The sequence below is a fragment of the Triticum urartu genome, chromosome 5A, assembly GCF_056163025.1.
Source record: "Triticum urartu cultivar PI428250 chromosome 5A, HENAU_Tu73, whole genome shotgun sequence".
Lineage (NCBI taxonomy): Eukaryota > Viridiplantae > Streptophyta > Magnoliopsida > Poales > Poaceae > Triticum > Triticum urartu.
In genome coordinates this window covers 665,902,346-665,918,625 of record NC_141877.1, presented here as the reverse complement: position 1 = coordinate 665,918,625, position 16,280 = coordinate 665,902,346, and positions in this window count along the sequence as shown.

The following is a 16,280-nucleotide window of genomic DNA, read 5'->3' as shown; positions in this document are numbered from 1 at the left end:
TTCTCTCCAAGACTGTTGAAAAGAGCGAAAGGCATGAAGACAGTTACCAAGCCAAGCAAACAGTAGCAGGCACACAAAACAGCTGATGTATAGATTACCTGTCACTAAACGAATTTATGTCAGGGATATCCTCATTGATATACCAAAAGCAGGCCAAGCGACCAATGAGCCCCTTGTACCTGTCGGAAAGAAACAACAAGGAACAAAAATATCAAGCACACTGAACATAAAGAATATGTGACTGAGGTTAATACGCAGCAAATTACTGAAGCTTATATGCACATAGCTATATTACTCCCTCCGTTCCTAAATATTTGTCTTTCTAGGCATTTCAACAAGTGACTACATACGGAGCAAAATGAGTGAATCTACACTCTAAAATATGTCTACATACATCCGTATGTAGTAGTCATTTGAAATGTCTAGAAAGACAAATATTTAGGAACGGAGGGAGTAATTCCTACAGGTATTTCTTGGTACAGAGCAGACCTAAGAAATCTATTATAAAGCATGATGCAATCTATTTCTGCACATGGAAATGAACACCATAATGAGAAGATCAAATATATAAGAATTCATTGGTTGACAAATTATATCGCAACCTCTCGATCAGGCGGACACCATGCAAATGCAGAACAACCAACCGCTGAATCTAAGCTTGTAGAAACAGTCATACATGGAGATCGCCATTTGTTTTTCCTCCTCCATCACCATTTGTTTTTGCTCCTCCGCGTGCTTCCTCCACTAAATATATAAGAATTCATTGGTTGACAAATTATATCGCAACCTCTCGATCAGGCGGACACCATGCAAATGCACAACAACCAACCGCTGAATCTAAGCTTGTAGAAACAGTCATACATGGAGATCGCCATTTGTTTTTCCTCCTCCATCACCATTTGTTTTTGCTCCTCCCCGTGCTTCCTCCATCAACCACATACTACAAAAGTACCATACATATAAGCTGAGAACATGAATCGACCGTACCATGTCAAATTATGAATTAGCGTGGCTGTAACACTTCCACTACACAACCCAGTTAGAGCTTGAGAATATATAAGTACCAGCAGCATCAATCTAACCGTGAAACAGCCATGCCACGAAGAAGAGAGTTGTTAATTGCCAACCTTGTCATTGTGTGGCCGTCGTTACCAAGCTCTAACACGAGATAGAAGGAGCCCGGCTTGGTAAGGCTAATTGGTAGAGACAACAACTGCAAATATTGTAGAAAAAAGAGAGAAATGTGAATTACCAATGGGTTCCCACAATGAATTGGCCGAACTCCACACAAGTGGAGCAGGGGCCATAGAAAATCTATTGATTAAGTATACCAAGAAGAACAGGCTCTGTCCAACATCATCGCTGGTTTTGGCATTTTGTCAAACAGACAACACCACACAACGACGATAAAGTGACAAACGCACAAGCCGAGAGAGAGGACCGGAAAGAGCTCACCTTGCAGTTTCAGCCAGCGGTTCCCAAGCTGCGCATGTTGTCTTGAACGCTACTCTTGTATGTAGGCTGCTCCGGCGCTCGTTGCAAGACAGGCAGCGGCGCGGGTGGCGAAGCCGGCGAGTAGCTGGAGGCGGCGGGCGAGATGTGTGGGCAGGCGTCGTCGGGGAAGAAGAGGTAGCGCACAGGAGGCCATCGGCGAGGTCATGTCAGGCCACAACAAGCCCCAGAACATTCAGTTATCGGACGACCAAGGAAGGAGATCATCAAGACAATGGACGGCTCGCATCGCTCGCCGTTTTCACCTTATTGTTGCTTTTCATTTTCGTCCTGTTGCTTTCCAGCGTGTGCCAGCTGAGCTTATAAAAGCCAGCCATCCCTGTTGTAAACCTTATGCTATTCTGATGAATCATTGATCAATACTCTAAAGCTAATACAACATATACTTTGATTCCTTCCACCAAACACGTCTCTTCTAGAACTCTCCTTCCCCCAAATCTCGATCTAGTTCGTCCTAGGGCATGACAATTGGTATCAGATGCCAGGCCGCTCCTCGGCGTTGAGTTGAGCTGTGTAGGAGAAATTTTTTCCCACCCTCCTCTCCCAATTCCTACGGTGACCCGGCGGGCGGCGGGGTAGGGCGCTGGCGGCGGTAGACTTGTTCGGCGACAGCTCAGGGTCGGAACTGGTTGCCGGAACGCATCGTTCCTGCGATAAAATCCCAGGTTCTCACTGAGTGGTGTTGTAGAAGGAGGCGAATCTCGTCGGCGGCGGCAGGAGTTCCAGATCCGATCGGGTTTCCAGTTCGCTGGTTGTAAAATTCCTCTCAGCCACCTGGAATCTCGATGGGGCGTTCGAAGCCAAGCGTGGATGACGGAGATCTGGCGGAGTTGGTAGCCATGAAAGGTGACGTGCTGCAGAACCGAGAAGAAACAGCGGAGCTCCGCGGCGACATGGAGGATTTGCGCAGGGATGTGCACGCAATCCACCTCAAGCAAGATGCTATGACCCAAGTCATGACAGGGGTACACGATGCGGTCTCAGCTTTGAACACACAGCTGGCTACCATGGGTGATGTGCTCAAATCCTTTTCTCCGCCTCGGATTCCATCCCCAGTACAGCCAGTTCCTCAACCTCGAGCTCCTCCCGAGGCACAACCATCAGCAGGACAAGTACCAGAACAAGCGCAAACTCGACCAACTACAGAAGAATTGCGCAAACGCCTTGCTGAGGAACAAGAGAAAACAAGACAGATCTCACTGCAGATACCTCCCAACTTACCACCTATCAGAATTGCCAGCACCTCAGGCCCCCCCAGGGTTTGTGGATCACAACAGAAAGGAAGGGCAGTCAGGAAATGTCACGCCCTCAGCAGCCTACCGGACAGCACACACTCCGGCCTTCCACAATTTTCAGCCACCTGCTGTTCGTGCACACTGGGAAGACTACTACCGACAGTATGAGCAAGAGATGAGGACTCAGTTTCTGAAATCTATCACAAAAGGCCCTCGATTGGATTTCCCCACATTCGATGGTACCAATCCTGTAGGCTGGATCAGACAAAGCGAGAAGTTCTTCCAAATGGCTAGCACTCCCACTGATTACAAGGTTAACTTGGCACAAATGCACATCGTCGGCAAGGCTGATGTGTGGTTGCACAGGTCCAATATCCTGAAGAACAAACCTAGTTGGGATCAACTCTGCACTGAACTACTTCACAGGTTCTCTGCATCTAGTTCTTATGATCTCACTGACAGATTCAATAACCTGAAACAGAACACCTCTACTGTAGCTGACTATACTGAACAGTTTGAAGAAATCATGGCTGAGGTACAGGAAGACAACCCACAAATATCTGAAAGTTGGTTTGTCAGGTGTTATGTAAATGGGCTGCGCTCACAACTTAAGTACTAGCTCAGACCCCTCAAACCAGTCACACTCACAGATGCCTACTGGCTGGCAATTGATTTGGAACAAGGAGCACCAGCTAAAAAGCAATTTCAGCAGTTCTCTACCTCAACCAAACCAACTCCAGTGTTTTCCAAAAACACTACAGTAGGAACAGAGAAACCTACTGATTTTAAAGCCCCTGCCATTACACAGAGAGCTAGAGAACCTGGGAAGTGTTAGAGATGTGGGGACAACTGGTTCCATGGGCACAAGTGCAAGCAAGCCCCTATAATTTATTTGCTTGTTGGTGAGGAAGCAAAAGAGCCACCCCCTGATCAGGAAATATTAGAAGAAATTGGTCCACCAGATCAAGGAGCAGCTGAAGAGCAATGTATGAAAATTTCATTGCAGGCAATGCAGGCAGATAGTGTCAATACACTGTCTATTTCAGTCAATATTGGAGGCAAAACAGCTATTGCATTAGTTGACTCTGGGAGCAACTCTACCTTCATGAGTTTGCAATTTTCCCTCCAAACATCATGCACCATTGTCAAGGATAAATCAAGGGCAGTATCAGTTGCTGGAGGGGGTAAACTTTGGTTTGGCTCATATATTCCAGCTACAAATTTCACAGTAGGAGAAACACAATTCACTCAACAGTTCAGAATTATGGATTTACCTGGACATGATATTGTGTTGGGATGTGATTGGATGGCACAACACAGCCCAGTAGCCTTCTCCTATGACCCAAGGGAACTAATTATTAAGCACAACAAAACAACAACAATGACCATCCCTGCTTGTGAGCCAATTACTAATGCAGCTGAAATAGATTGTGTGGAACTTAACAGACTGCTTTTAAGTGGGGCTCCTGGATATGTGTTGCAGTTAGCAGAAGATACATCACTCAGTTGCAAACAAATCAAACCTGTAGAACCAGCCTTTGAGACAGTTTTGCAAGAATTCCCTGAAGTTTTCCAGGAACCTGTGGCTCTTCCCCCAAAGAGAGACTGTGATCACAAGATTCCCCTTAAACCAAACTCTGCTCCTCCAAACTGTAAACCTTACAGAGTGCCCCACATGCAGAAAAATGAGATGGAAAGGCAAATTGACCAGTTGCTGCAATCCAAAATAATTAGACAAAGTCAAAGCCCGTACTCCTCTCCTGCTATACTGGTCATGAAGAAAGATGGGACTTGGAGACTGTGCATTGATTATAGGAAATTGAATGCAGCCACTATTAAGAACAAATACCCAATCCCTGTCATAGAGGACCTCCTGGATGAACTACATGGAGCAAAGATATTTTCCAAACTGGACTTAAGGTCAGGATACCATCAAGTGAGAATGGATGAGCAAGACATACCAAAAACTGCCTTCAAAACTTACTTTGGACATTATGAGTTTTTGGTTATGCCATTTGGACTGAGCAATGCACCAGGCACTTTCCAAGCACTGATGAACAGCATATTTGGTCCATATTTGAGAAAGTTCATCTTGGTTTTCTTTGATGACATATTAATCTTCAGCAGAACACCTGAGGAGCATGTTGAACATTTGAGAATTGTCCTCCAACTCCTAAAAGAACATAAACTAGTAGCAAAACTCAGCAAGTGTGTTTTTGCTGTTCCCCAAGTGGACTATCTTGGACATATTATTTCTGGTGAGGGAGTACAGACAGATCCTACCAAGATTAGTGCAGTTGCTGACTGGCCAATCCCTTCTACTCCCACCAAACTCAGAGGATTCCTAGGGTTATGTGGGTACTACAGAAGGTTTGTCCACAACTTTGGCACCATTGCAAGGCCCCTACATGACATGCTCAAAAAGGAAAGTTTCCAATGGACTTCTGCTCAAACCACTGCTTTCAATCAACTGAAATAGGCCATGATTTCTGCTCCTGTCCTAGCCCTCCCAGACTTCTCTGCTCCTTTTGTCCTTGAAACTGATGCTTCAGCCCTTGGCTTAGGAGCTGTCTTGATGCAAAAGGCAGGCCCTTAGCTTACTATAGCTCTTCCCTGGGCCCTAAAAATGCAGCCATGTCAACATATGAAAAAGAAGCATTGGCAATCATTGAAGCTTTGAAGAGGTGGAGGCATTACTTCCTTGGGAATGACCTGATCATCAGAACAGATCACAAAAGCTTGCAGTTCATGACTGATCAGAAATTGGCCAATAGCATACAGCACAAACTCATGTTGAAGCTGCTAGAATTTAATTTCCAACTGGAATATAAAAAAGGAAAGGACAATCTAGTAGCAGATGCCCTTTCAAGAAAACATGCCTGCATGGCCATTTCCATGGTCACCCCAACATGGATCTCAGCTATAGAAGAGTCCTACAAGCAGGATTCCCACTGCCAGCAGCTACTGGAACAATTACTACTATCTCCTGACCACACATTCCACCAGAACCAACTGCAAGATGGCATTATCAGACACAAGGGAAAAATCTATGTGGGCAAAGACCTGCCACTGAGGAACAGACTAATGCAAGCCCTACACTCCTCTGCTGTGGGGGGACATTCAGGAATGAAAGCTTCTTATAATCGTTTGAAGCAAATCTTTTATTGGCCAGGCATGAAAAAGGACATGGACCAGTTTGTCACCATTTGCCCAGTTTGTCAAAAGAACAAAGGGGAAACTTGCCCATACCCTGGTTTTCTGGATCCTTTACATATCCCAGATATGGTATGGACACATGTCGGCATGGACTTTATTGAAGGCCTGCCCAAGTCTGAAGGGAAAGAAGTCATATTCGTGGTGGTGGATCGGCTCTCAAAATTTGCACATTTTATTCCCTTGTCACATCCTTATACAGCACAAACTGTTGCAAGAGCATTTGTGGATAATGTACTGAAGTTGCACGGGCCACCGGTTGCTATAGTTTCTGACCGCGACACCATCTTCACCAGCAAGCTCTGGCAAGACATCTTCTCAGCGATGGGGATTGACTTGCGATACAATTCTTCGTACCATCCACAGTCTGATGGTCAAACAGAACGTGTTAACCAATGTATTGAGAATTATCTTCGCTGCATGACTTCTACTGCACCAAAAAAATGGATCAAGCACCTTGCTATGGCTGAATATTGGTACAACACCTCATTTCATTCCTCACTGAAGAAGACGCCGTTCCAAGCTCTGTGCGGCTACCCGCCTCCAGACATCAACCGACCCTTGCCCTCCCTAAGTGCTACTACTGAAGAAGCATCTTTTCTGTCTGAGAGAAATTCCATGTGGCAGCAATTGAAAGCTAACCTGACAGCAGCCCAAGCTTGCATGAAAAATTATGCAGACAGAAAACGATCAGAAAGAACCTTGGAAGTGGGCGACATGGTGTACCTGAAGATGCAACCATACCGTCTCAATGCCTTCGGTTTGCGCACCCACATCAAGCTGCAGAGCAAGTTCTACGGTCCATTTCGCATCATCAAATGAGTGGGCAACGTAGCCTACAAACTCCTTCTGCCAAGCTCCTCCACCATCCACCCGGTCATGTAAGTCAGCTTAAGAAGCACATTGGGCCACAAGCTGTTCCATGCGCTGATCTACCTCTGGTTAGTCAAGACGGCACGATCCGCACCGAGCCAATCCATGTCCTGGAGACAAGACAAATTCCCCGCAACAATCTTCCCGTGGTTCAATGGCTCGTCCAGTGGGAGAATTTACCTCCCGATGATGCTTCTTGGGAAGACGCTGATTTCATCAAGAGCACATTTCCGGCTTTCTTCAAGCAGACAGTGCAAGCTTGGTTCAGTAAGCAACCTCCTTGAGGACAAGTTCGATTTCAGAGGGAGGCATTGTCAGGCCACAACAAGCCCCAGAACATTCAGTTATCGGACGGCCAAGGAAGGAGATCATCAAGACAATGGACGGCTCGCATCGCTCGCCGTTTTCACCTTATTGTTGCTTTTCATTTTCGCCCTGTTGCTTTCCAGCGTGTGCCAGCTGAGCTTATAAAAGCCAACCATCCCTGTTGTAAACCTTATGCTATTCTGATGAATCATTGATCAATACTCTAAAGCTAATACATCATATACTTTGATTCCTTCCACCAAACACGTCTCTTCTAGAACTCTCCTTCCCCCAAATCTCGATCTAGTTCGTCCTAGGGCATGACAGGTCAGCGCTACCAGGGCCGGGCGCCGCGCACGGGAGGCCAGCGGCGAGGTTCCTGCAACGAACGCCCCCATGGCTGGAGGCCCTGCGTCAGGAGCGGAGGAGGCGGCGGGGATATTCCTCCCCAGACGCCCCCACACTCTCCTCCTCCTCCCCTGTCTCATCCACCCCTCCTCGTCCCGGATCCCGCCGGATCCGAGGCTTGTGGGCGCGGAGGCGAGCTTCTCCGGCGACGGCGGCGGCGACGGCAGGAGAGGAGGCGGGGGTCGCGGGGAGACGTGCGGGCTAGCTCACGGGCATCGGCGGCGAGCTTCTCCGGCGGCGGCGGCGGCAGGAGAGGAGGCGGGGGTCGTGGGGGAGACGCGCGGGCCGGAGCTGGCCAGAACCGGCCGGCGCGATGGGGAGAGAGAGAGAGAGAGGAGGGGGAGGCGAGTGGGACGGGAGGCGGCGGCTAGGTCTTCTCCCCAGGAGTGGCTCCCTTTTATACTCCGGTGCGTGAAATGATGAAAATGCCCCTGGTGGGGCACCAAATTAACAGGCGGAGACGTGGATGCAACGGTTGTGACTATGAGTTCTTCAGGGTTTATATGTTCAATACAACTAGAGTGTACAATCTACAATGCATGGTCTGGGTCCAATTAAAGAAACTAGGACATCATCACCAACCAGCAGCTTTAATAGGAGAACAAGTGACTTAGGACCGGCTAGACAGGTGGATGGTTCACTCCATTATCAAAAACTAACAAGTGACAAGGACATGCGAAATGTGATATTTCTTTTCAAGCTCTGAGCCTCTGATCGTGCAACCAATTCCGTATCATTGGCATCTGAAGCATGCATTATGACTATGATGATCAGAGTAGGCTTCAAGGATATGTAGAATGATCTTCCATGTGGAAAACACCAGGCCATAAGTTTACCAACTTAGGATATTTGCAGTTTTTCTTAAGCAGAAAATGTCTACACTCTCGTTCTTAAACAGCACGTTCCTCCATTGATTAATTAAAGATTTCATCACTTTCTACACGCTACACTTTCATAGAAGGTCTAACTTTGGATCAAAGCACTAACGAAACCGATAGCTATCCTGCAGAAAATTGAGAACATTGCTTAATAGGGTCCACAATAGCAAAACTAAAACACAGACAGTTCCTACTAAACGAACGACCTAACAATAATTACCTAGACAGATAGAAATTAACTGTACAACTTATGGTCCAATGAAGGTACAATCCCTGTCAAACTTCACTTTTGTGGGGAGTGCTTAACTATGAGAGCTACAAAATACAGATCCACAACTTTTATACACTTCTTGTACACTTTTAAGCCTCTACTGGATACACTAAACAGAGGCGCACGACACAGTCGACTTGTTAAATTCACCACCAAGAAAAAGAAATCAGCAGGCAGCAGCTCTGTTAGCAAAAGAAGTGGGGCGGAAGTGCGGAACTGTCTAGAGAGGTGGATCAATTCATTATCAGGCAATCAGTAGTGACTAGGACATGACATCCAAAATATTATGGTATGTCTTTGAGGTACAGTACAATACAGGGCAGCTCTAACCATGCAATTCGATATCAATGGCATGTGCAGCATGTTTTATGCATCACGGCGATGACATTTCTCAATATGCTTAAATCAAGGTAACGAGGAGGTAATGTGCATAACTGGAGCCAAAGCCTTGCTCTTGCGACAGTATAATCGGCTCACTTGAGCAGGATACAAGCATATATAGAATGATCTGCAACGTGGAACACATCAGGCCCTGAATTTACCACCTTAATTGGAAAAGGACCAGCAACACAATATCCTTCTTAAACATAACTTCCTTGCAGCGACCAGTTACAAATTTCATCACTTGTACTGTTGTACACTTCATTTACCCCATAACATTGCATGCCACATTGGTACGTTTTCAGTTTTTCACACAAGTTGTAGTTGGTGTGGTGTGGAGTGGACCCAACAAATCCTCACCGAAATTCTACTTGGAGCAGAGTGCTCCATGCATCAAACCGTCCGGAGCACTCCATCCCTCATCTGAAAGCACAGCACAAATCAACATTTCATCACCCGCATCAAATCCCTAACAAAATCGGCAGAAAACCCGCAAAGCATGGACATGCCTCCCAACAGAAATCGCAAAGTGGGCCTCGATTTCCAGTCTGCACTGCGTGCCTTCGAAGAGAAAGAAACGGCAGGAGCCCAGACCCCAAGTCTGATCTCGCGCGCGAGCCCAGCCGCGCCCAAACCCATGACGCCGTCCGGCTCCGGCGCGAGAGGAGAGAGAGAAAGAGCAGTGCGGACGTGCGGTGGCTCGGCCAGTGCGAGGGTTTGTTTCCGACTGGACTATTTTGTGCTATATCTGCTGGGCTTGGCGCCCATGGGCCGGCGGCATCTGCTCCTGGCTACTACTCCCAAAGAACCATAAAAGGGGCTCCTAGTCTTGGCAGTTATAGTTCTAACAAAAAAAAGTCTTGGCATTTATTGTTTCGTCAATTCTCATGTATCAACTCCCTCCATTCACAAATACCGAGTATATGCTTTTTTAACCTTTTCCCGAACCGAATGTATATGGTCATGTTTTAATGTTTCTTCACTCATTTCAATCCGTATGTAATCCATATTAAAATCCAATACATCTTATATTTATAAATGGAGGGAGTACCTAGTATCTATTAAGATACTATAAGCTCCCTGGATTTTGAACCCACTAGTACATCGCCGGCCGTGGAGCACGCTATGGGCCTCGCCTGCAAGGGTGTGTCTCTAGACCGGTGGATTTTATTTATTTTTTTGGTTTTGGGAAGGTACTGACTGGTTTTTATTTTTGGCTTTTTTGTGTGTTTTTCATCGATAGTTTTTATTTTGGTTTTTTCCTTTGTTTCCTTTCCCCTCTCTTTAAAATTTTAATTTTCAACATAATAGTTCATGAATATATATAAAAGACACAAACATTTTTTAGAATAGTAAGCGTGCACGTGTAACACACGTATAATCATAGGAAAGAATTTCCTCCTTTGTCACAATTGGCAGACAACTATTTAAAATAAAAAAGTCTTGCAATCATATGTAAATGTCACACATCAACGGCAATCAACTGGTTGAACTTCTCCATATAGAAGATAGAGGCATAGGCTATTTAGTCTAGTGCATAGTAAAAAAGGAGTCAAATATCCTAGAATGTCTATATTCTATAATGCAAACTTCATAGTAACTATGGAACGTGTAAGAATTGTCCAAATGAGCATGGCCAAGATGCAAACTTGGAACAAAATTGTACAGTTTCTCAGAGGTACAACTCATAAAGGCCATATACTGTGGCATGGGATAAACATTGGCTTTTAAAGCAGTGAACAAAAGAAGTAAAATTGTAATATGATTCTTCATAGTTATTACATGGACCACAAATTTTCCCAAGAATATAAGGAGAAAAGGATAATATATTATCTGATTTAAGAACAGGCTCATGTCATACATGCATGAGAATAACGGCAAATTCACAAATAAACTTCAACCTTAATAAGTAGAACAATGTCATGTGAAGGCTTTGAATACTACATGAATCATCGGTTATAATTGTGCAGGGCCACAAAACAACTCACCAATCTAACTGATCACAATGTCATTCAATTTTACACATAGAAGCATTGGACATAGTGCTTTTAAAGGCAATGCTTTCATCTTGGTAGAGTTCCTGTTGATTGATAATGACACATAAAGTGCAACACCTTGATACAGGTACGATTGTGATAACAATAGCTTCTATCCTGAAAGAAAAATATGAGATACCATACCAATCATTATCTAACAATAGCATACTTAAGAGAAGTTGGACCCTCTCAAGGTTTTCTTCAAGCTCTGCACCAATACTTCTTATCGAAAAAGAATCAGACACGCCTACTTACATATATTATGATATAGCAAAAACCTGTTCTAAAATGATACCATGAATCCAGTGAATCCACAATGAAACTTTTAACTAATATTTCCATGAATCCAGTGAATCCACAATGAAACTTTTAACTAATATTTCCATGGTTTGGGATTGTGCAATGGAATAAGGATAGGTTAATCTTAAGGCCCATGAAAATATTCAAAAGTGAATTAACCTACAGTATATAGTAAGACAAGAGTGAACTAAAATTGATTGCAGAATTTATTGCCAATAAAATTCACTGCAGATTAGTAGGCCAAATTTCTTCCAATGATGGCATGATCTTGAGGAGGAGTATCAACGTAATTGCAGCGTACCTAATGCTCAACCACTGAATCTTCCTTCAACTATTTTCATGCCCACACCTGCACCGTGAAACTCAATCAACTGAAGAAAAGCTATCATTTCAACAAATGTCACCTCTTTATTTGTAAGTTTGTCCTCTTGTTTAGCGTACTAAACTTTCCTTTCTCTAAAAGAATTTTTTCATACACAATATGTACACAAAAGGAAATCCAATAACTCCAGTTCATGACAGGTCGATAGTTTGGTAGACAGAAAAACTCTTATGATATGGATCATAATATAATTTGCGGGAATATATGTATGTCTGTCCTTAAGTAGATTCAAGGTCTTAGCTCAGAGAAAATAAGAAGTACAAAAGAAATTTTCAACGGTTCTACATTCGACACGGCTGCAAAACTTCAGTTAGTACATGGTATACATGGCATACGTTTCTTTCCAATATATCACATACCTATAATTGCAAGTCAATCCAAATGGTGGTTTGCATGCATAAACTGCAACAAAGCATTAACCATGTGATTGCATATAAATCAAGCTTGCCTGCATAAAACAAAAGAAATCACTCGTAGAAAAATCAGATCACCATATGAAGTTATTAAGATCCACCTTCTCATCACTCAAACGCACCCTCTAGGAGCAGCGGAAAATAAACTAAATCCATGCAAGACAGGAACTGAATCCCTAGCACAAGAATATCAGTTCTGCACGAAAAATAACCTCACAAACTACAAAAAAAAACTGAATCCACGCAAAAACAAAATCTAAACTGAATGTCGTGCAGAACATGCCACATATGCTCAAAACAGTGAATCAAATCAACAAGACAGTAGGTTAATATATAACGGGAAAGAATGAAGTGGGTGGATCAACTCACAGGAATAGAGAAATCAGCGTCTGGGGGCATCAACTGCAAGGAGTCGATGAGAGGGGAGGCGGAACATTTGTGATATTTCTTAGGCCACAAAAAGTGTCTGAGACCAATTAAGTCATTCCCTAACAAAGATGAGGCGAACCTGACGGATCATCACTTCAATTTTGGCCACCGCATTGTATGTGATCCCTTGATTCTAAACTGAACTAAAATATTAATGAGAATTCTTCTAGCTTACAGTGTACATGACCACACCGGCAATATATATCTACGTTGATCCAATATAAAAAATTAGATAAAAATATCTAATCTGCATTTTATAATATATATATATATATATATAGATGATACAATCATACCGGTAGTTGAGCCATGTTGATTCTCGAATACATCAGCCAAAACTGCACATGCAACGGGAAAGTATGGTTAAATGAAAAACAATCATATTATAAATGCAAGAATAACAGCATGGGGAGATGGAAAAAGATTACAAGAAAACTGTACCGGCCAACAAAAAAACTTGCATAGGCCATGATGCTTTGGACGTGGTATCCCAGTTTTATTTTGCCTTCCAAACATAATTCTAGACTACATCAGCAGACTCTCCAAAGAAATTTGGTTGCTTAGTACCTTATTTGTTTGGTTCAGAATAAAAGCATCCACACACTTCTGAACATGCCAGAAAACAAACACACTTCTGAAGGATAGGTCCGTATAGCGAATTAGCAATATGATGTCTCTTAACACAAGTACAGAAAATAAATCTATATCTTCTACTACATTTTCTGCCAATTATTTGCAAGGCAATATACTAATAGATCTAATCAAGACTGTCGTATTGTGTGGGGTGCATGTGCAGTCTAATAATCTTGACAGAAACAAAAAAGTGATTATATTGACATGGCGCAGTTCATTAATCTTGATAGTTAGTGAATATCAGTGATGTAATAGTTCAGGCATTTCACACAACAAAGGTGCCCGATCTATCTACATCCCTACAAACCTCAAGCATGTTAAAACCTCCCGGATATACTTCTTTTGCAAGCTAGAAAAAGATCTACGTAACATAGCACAAGTAGATGAAGGACTTCTTTTGAATGATGATTTGTGGAGAACTCACCTAGTTATTAAATAAGTAATAGATGGTAAGGATTGGGTAAGCATTACAAGGAGTCAGACCATTGTCACAGATATTAGCTGATGTTAGTACAGGGAGATGCAACTGAAGAATAGCAATGCAGAGATAACTTTTTTAATACCATTGAGGAATAGCGTTAGCAAAAATGATTTTAGTCAAAAAGAAGAATTAACCCCTCATGATTTGTGAACTGCAAAAAGTGTGAACTAAACTGAACTGGACACTGTACATTGTCAGAATCTTCAGAACCGGACAATGACTCGCACAGAAAATTGGAGCAATTCCCTTTGACGACCTCCCCTGCAACTGAACTTTGTCAATTTATTTGTCTAGCAACGTTCAGATATTGATCCTCCCCTACAACTGAACTTTGTTAATTTCTTTGTCTAGCAACGTTCAGAGATTGACGAGAAAAATTAAGGGAGAGAATAGAGCAGATTGCTTTTGCTGAAGAATTATAATATTAACCTGTATGATTGTTAAACCTGTGTTATCTCATTAGTATAACCGTCCGTGGTCTTCCTCTCAGGCAGCGCCACCACCGTCGACTTCCCAGACCAGGTGGCGGCAAAAAATTTGTGAACCATACGAAGAGCTTAAATACTCAATAAGCAGACTAACCCCGCCGCGGAAAATGTTCCAGAATAATGGTGGTTAACTTTGTCTGCTGCCTGGAAGGATCATCCATGCACTAACCAGAAAAATCAGATTCTCTTGTGTGGAAGGAACATAAAGCATGCTGTTCTATCAATCCACACTTGAATGTAAAGAAAACTTACTGGCTCGGATGAGGTCGTCGGCAGCAGAGGAGGATGCCGCCACCCCGCCGCGCTCACATTTTTCCGAGGGGCAGCAGAGGAATGCCGGCGGGATGCTGACGCTCTCCCGCCTTGTTGGGGCAGCAGAGGAGGACCGGCGGGGGACTGCTCACGCTCGCGGCGGCAGAAAAGAGTACTGGAGGGCGGCGGCGGACCGGCGGGCGAGGGTAGAGGACCGGCGGGCGGCGACGGACCGGCGGGCGAGGGCAGAGGACCGGGCGGGTGTTGGCACAGCCCGAGGAAGAAGAAGACTCTCTCACACACAAAGGTAGAAGAACACACACAGAGGCTTGGCACCGCACACAACTTGTGCCCTTTTCTCTTGTATAGTAATCGAGCACGCGCAAATGCACGTTGTCATCGTGGCAAAAATCATGCCCTCATAGGGTATATATACACCACCCAATATTTACTTCCACAAAATATGTATAATATGAAATTTCTATCATGATAAAATATCACAAGAATTTTGGGCTCATTGTCAGCATTGTCAAGAGAAATTATGTGATATCTGTAACTTCTCATACCTATATATTGTACATGAGAAAATATTTCTTACATTGATTTTAAACCATGTATTGCCATAATATTGAAGCATATGAACACCAGTTAAAGTAATAACTTTGGCAACTCTCACCCTATAATCTCAGTGATCATGCCATGGTCTATTGACACATTTCCACATAAATGACAGGCAACACATAATTGTTGTGTGAAGTGAGGTCTGATTATGCTCAAAGTGCGCACCTTTATGACCATGAATATAATAATCTATACAAGTTTTAGAGTGGTTGGGCTGTTTTAGAACCGTTTGTTGATGTCGATTTAACGGCAGACAAATACGAAGTAATGGGTAGTACTCCGATGAAAGTACGCGAAAGTACTAAAACAAGTGGGGCCGGTACTCGTGACAAGGTGGGGACGCGTTTTAATCTAGGGGAGTTTAGTCCTAGGAAAATTTGCACGCGCCGCCCCTCTCGTCGAATGCATAACCGCCGCCATGGTGCTACACATTCCACAATTACTCATCGGCGGCCATCTCCTCCCTCTCCTCCAAGTCCACCGCAGTCATCTCCTCCTTCTTGCCGCTGCAACTTCGCTCCACTCAGGCAACCCCCCCCCCACCCACCCCACCCCCTCTTCCACGGCAGATCGAGCTGATGGCCGGCGGCGAGAACACCGACTTCGTGCATATTGCCGGCGGCGACCAGGTCAAGTTGGCCAGGTTGAGGGAGATCCGTTCTTGGTTTGACAACACAAGGCAGATGAGCTGGACGGCAATGGCCACTCTCAAGAATTTGACGAAGAAGGAGAGGGCAAAGCTTTGGCCCCCGCCCGCACAACTGATTCACAAGATCGAGATCCTCCTCTGGGCGATGGAGCAGGCCAATTCGTCCAGCGAGTGGACCAGGCGGAGGTGGTGGGCGTTCAGATCCAGGGTAGAGCATCCACTGGATCAGGAACCCACCGTGCACGAGGTGCCGTTGCAGATTGTGCAGCCTCCAACCGAGTCACCGGAGACTCCGAAGCACAAGATGAGGAGGACAGTGGTCGCGACCTCGCTTCCCCGCCGTTCACCATGCTTCCCTCGCCGCTCTCCTCGTCTGAATGGCGGCGGTAGCTATGTTTAGAGTAAGCTTCCCCACTCCTCATCTTCCTACTGCTCGTGCTTACATCGTGGTGATACTGATCGTAATAGCTCAGAGAGGGAATGCTAGATGGCATTTTAATCTCAATGAATTGCATGAAC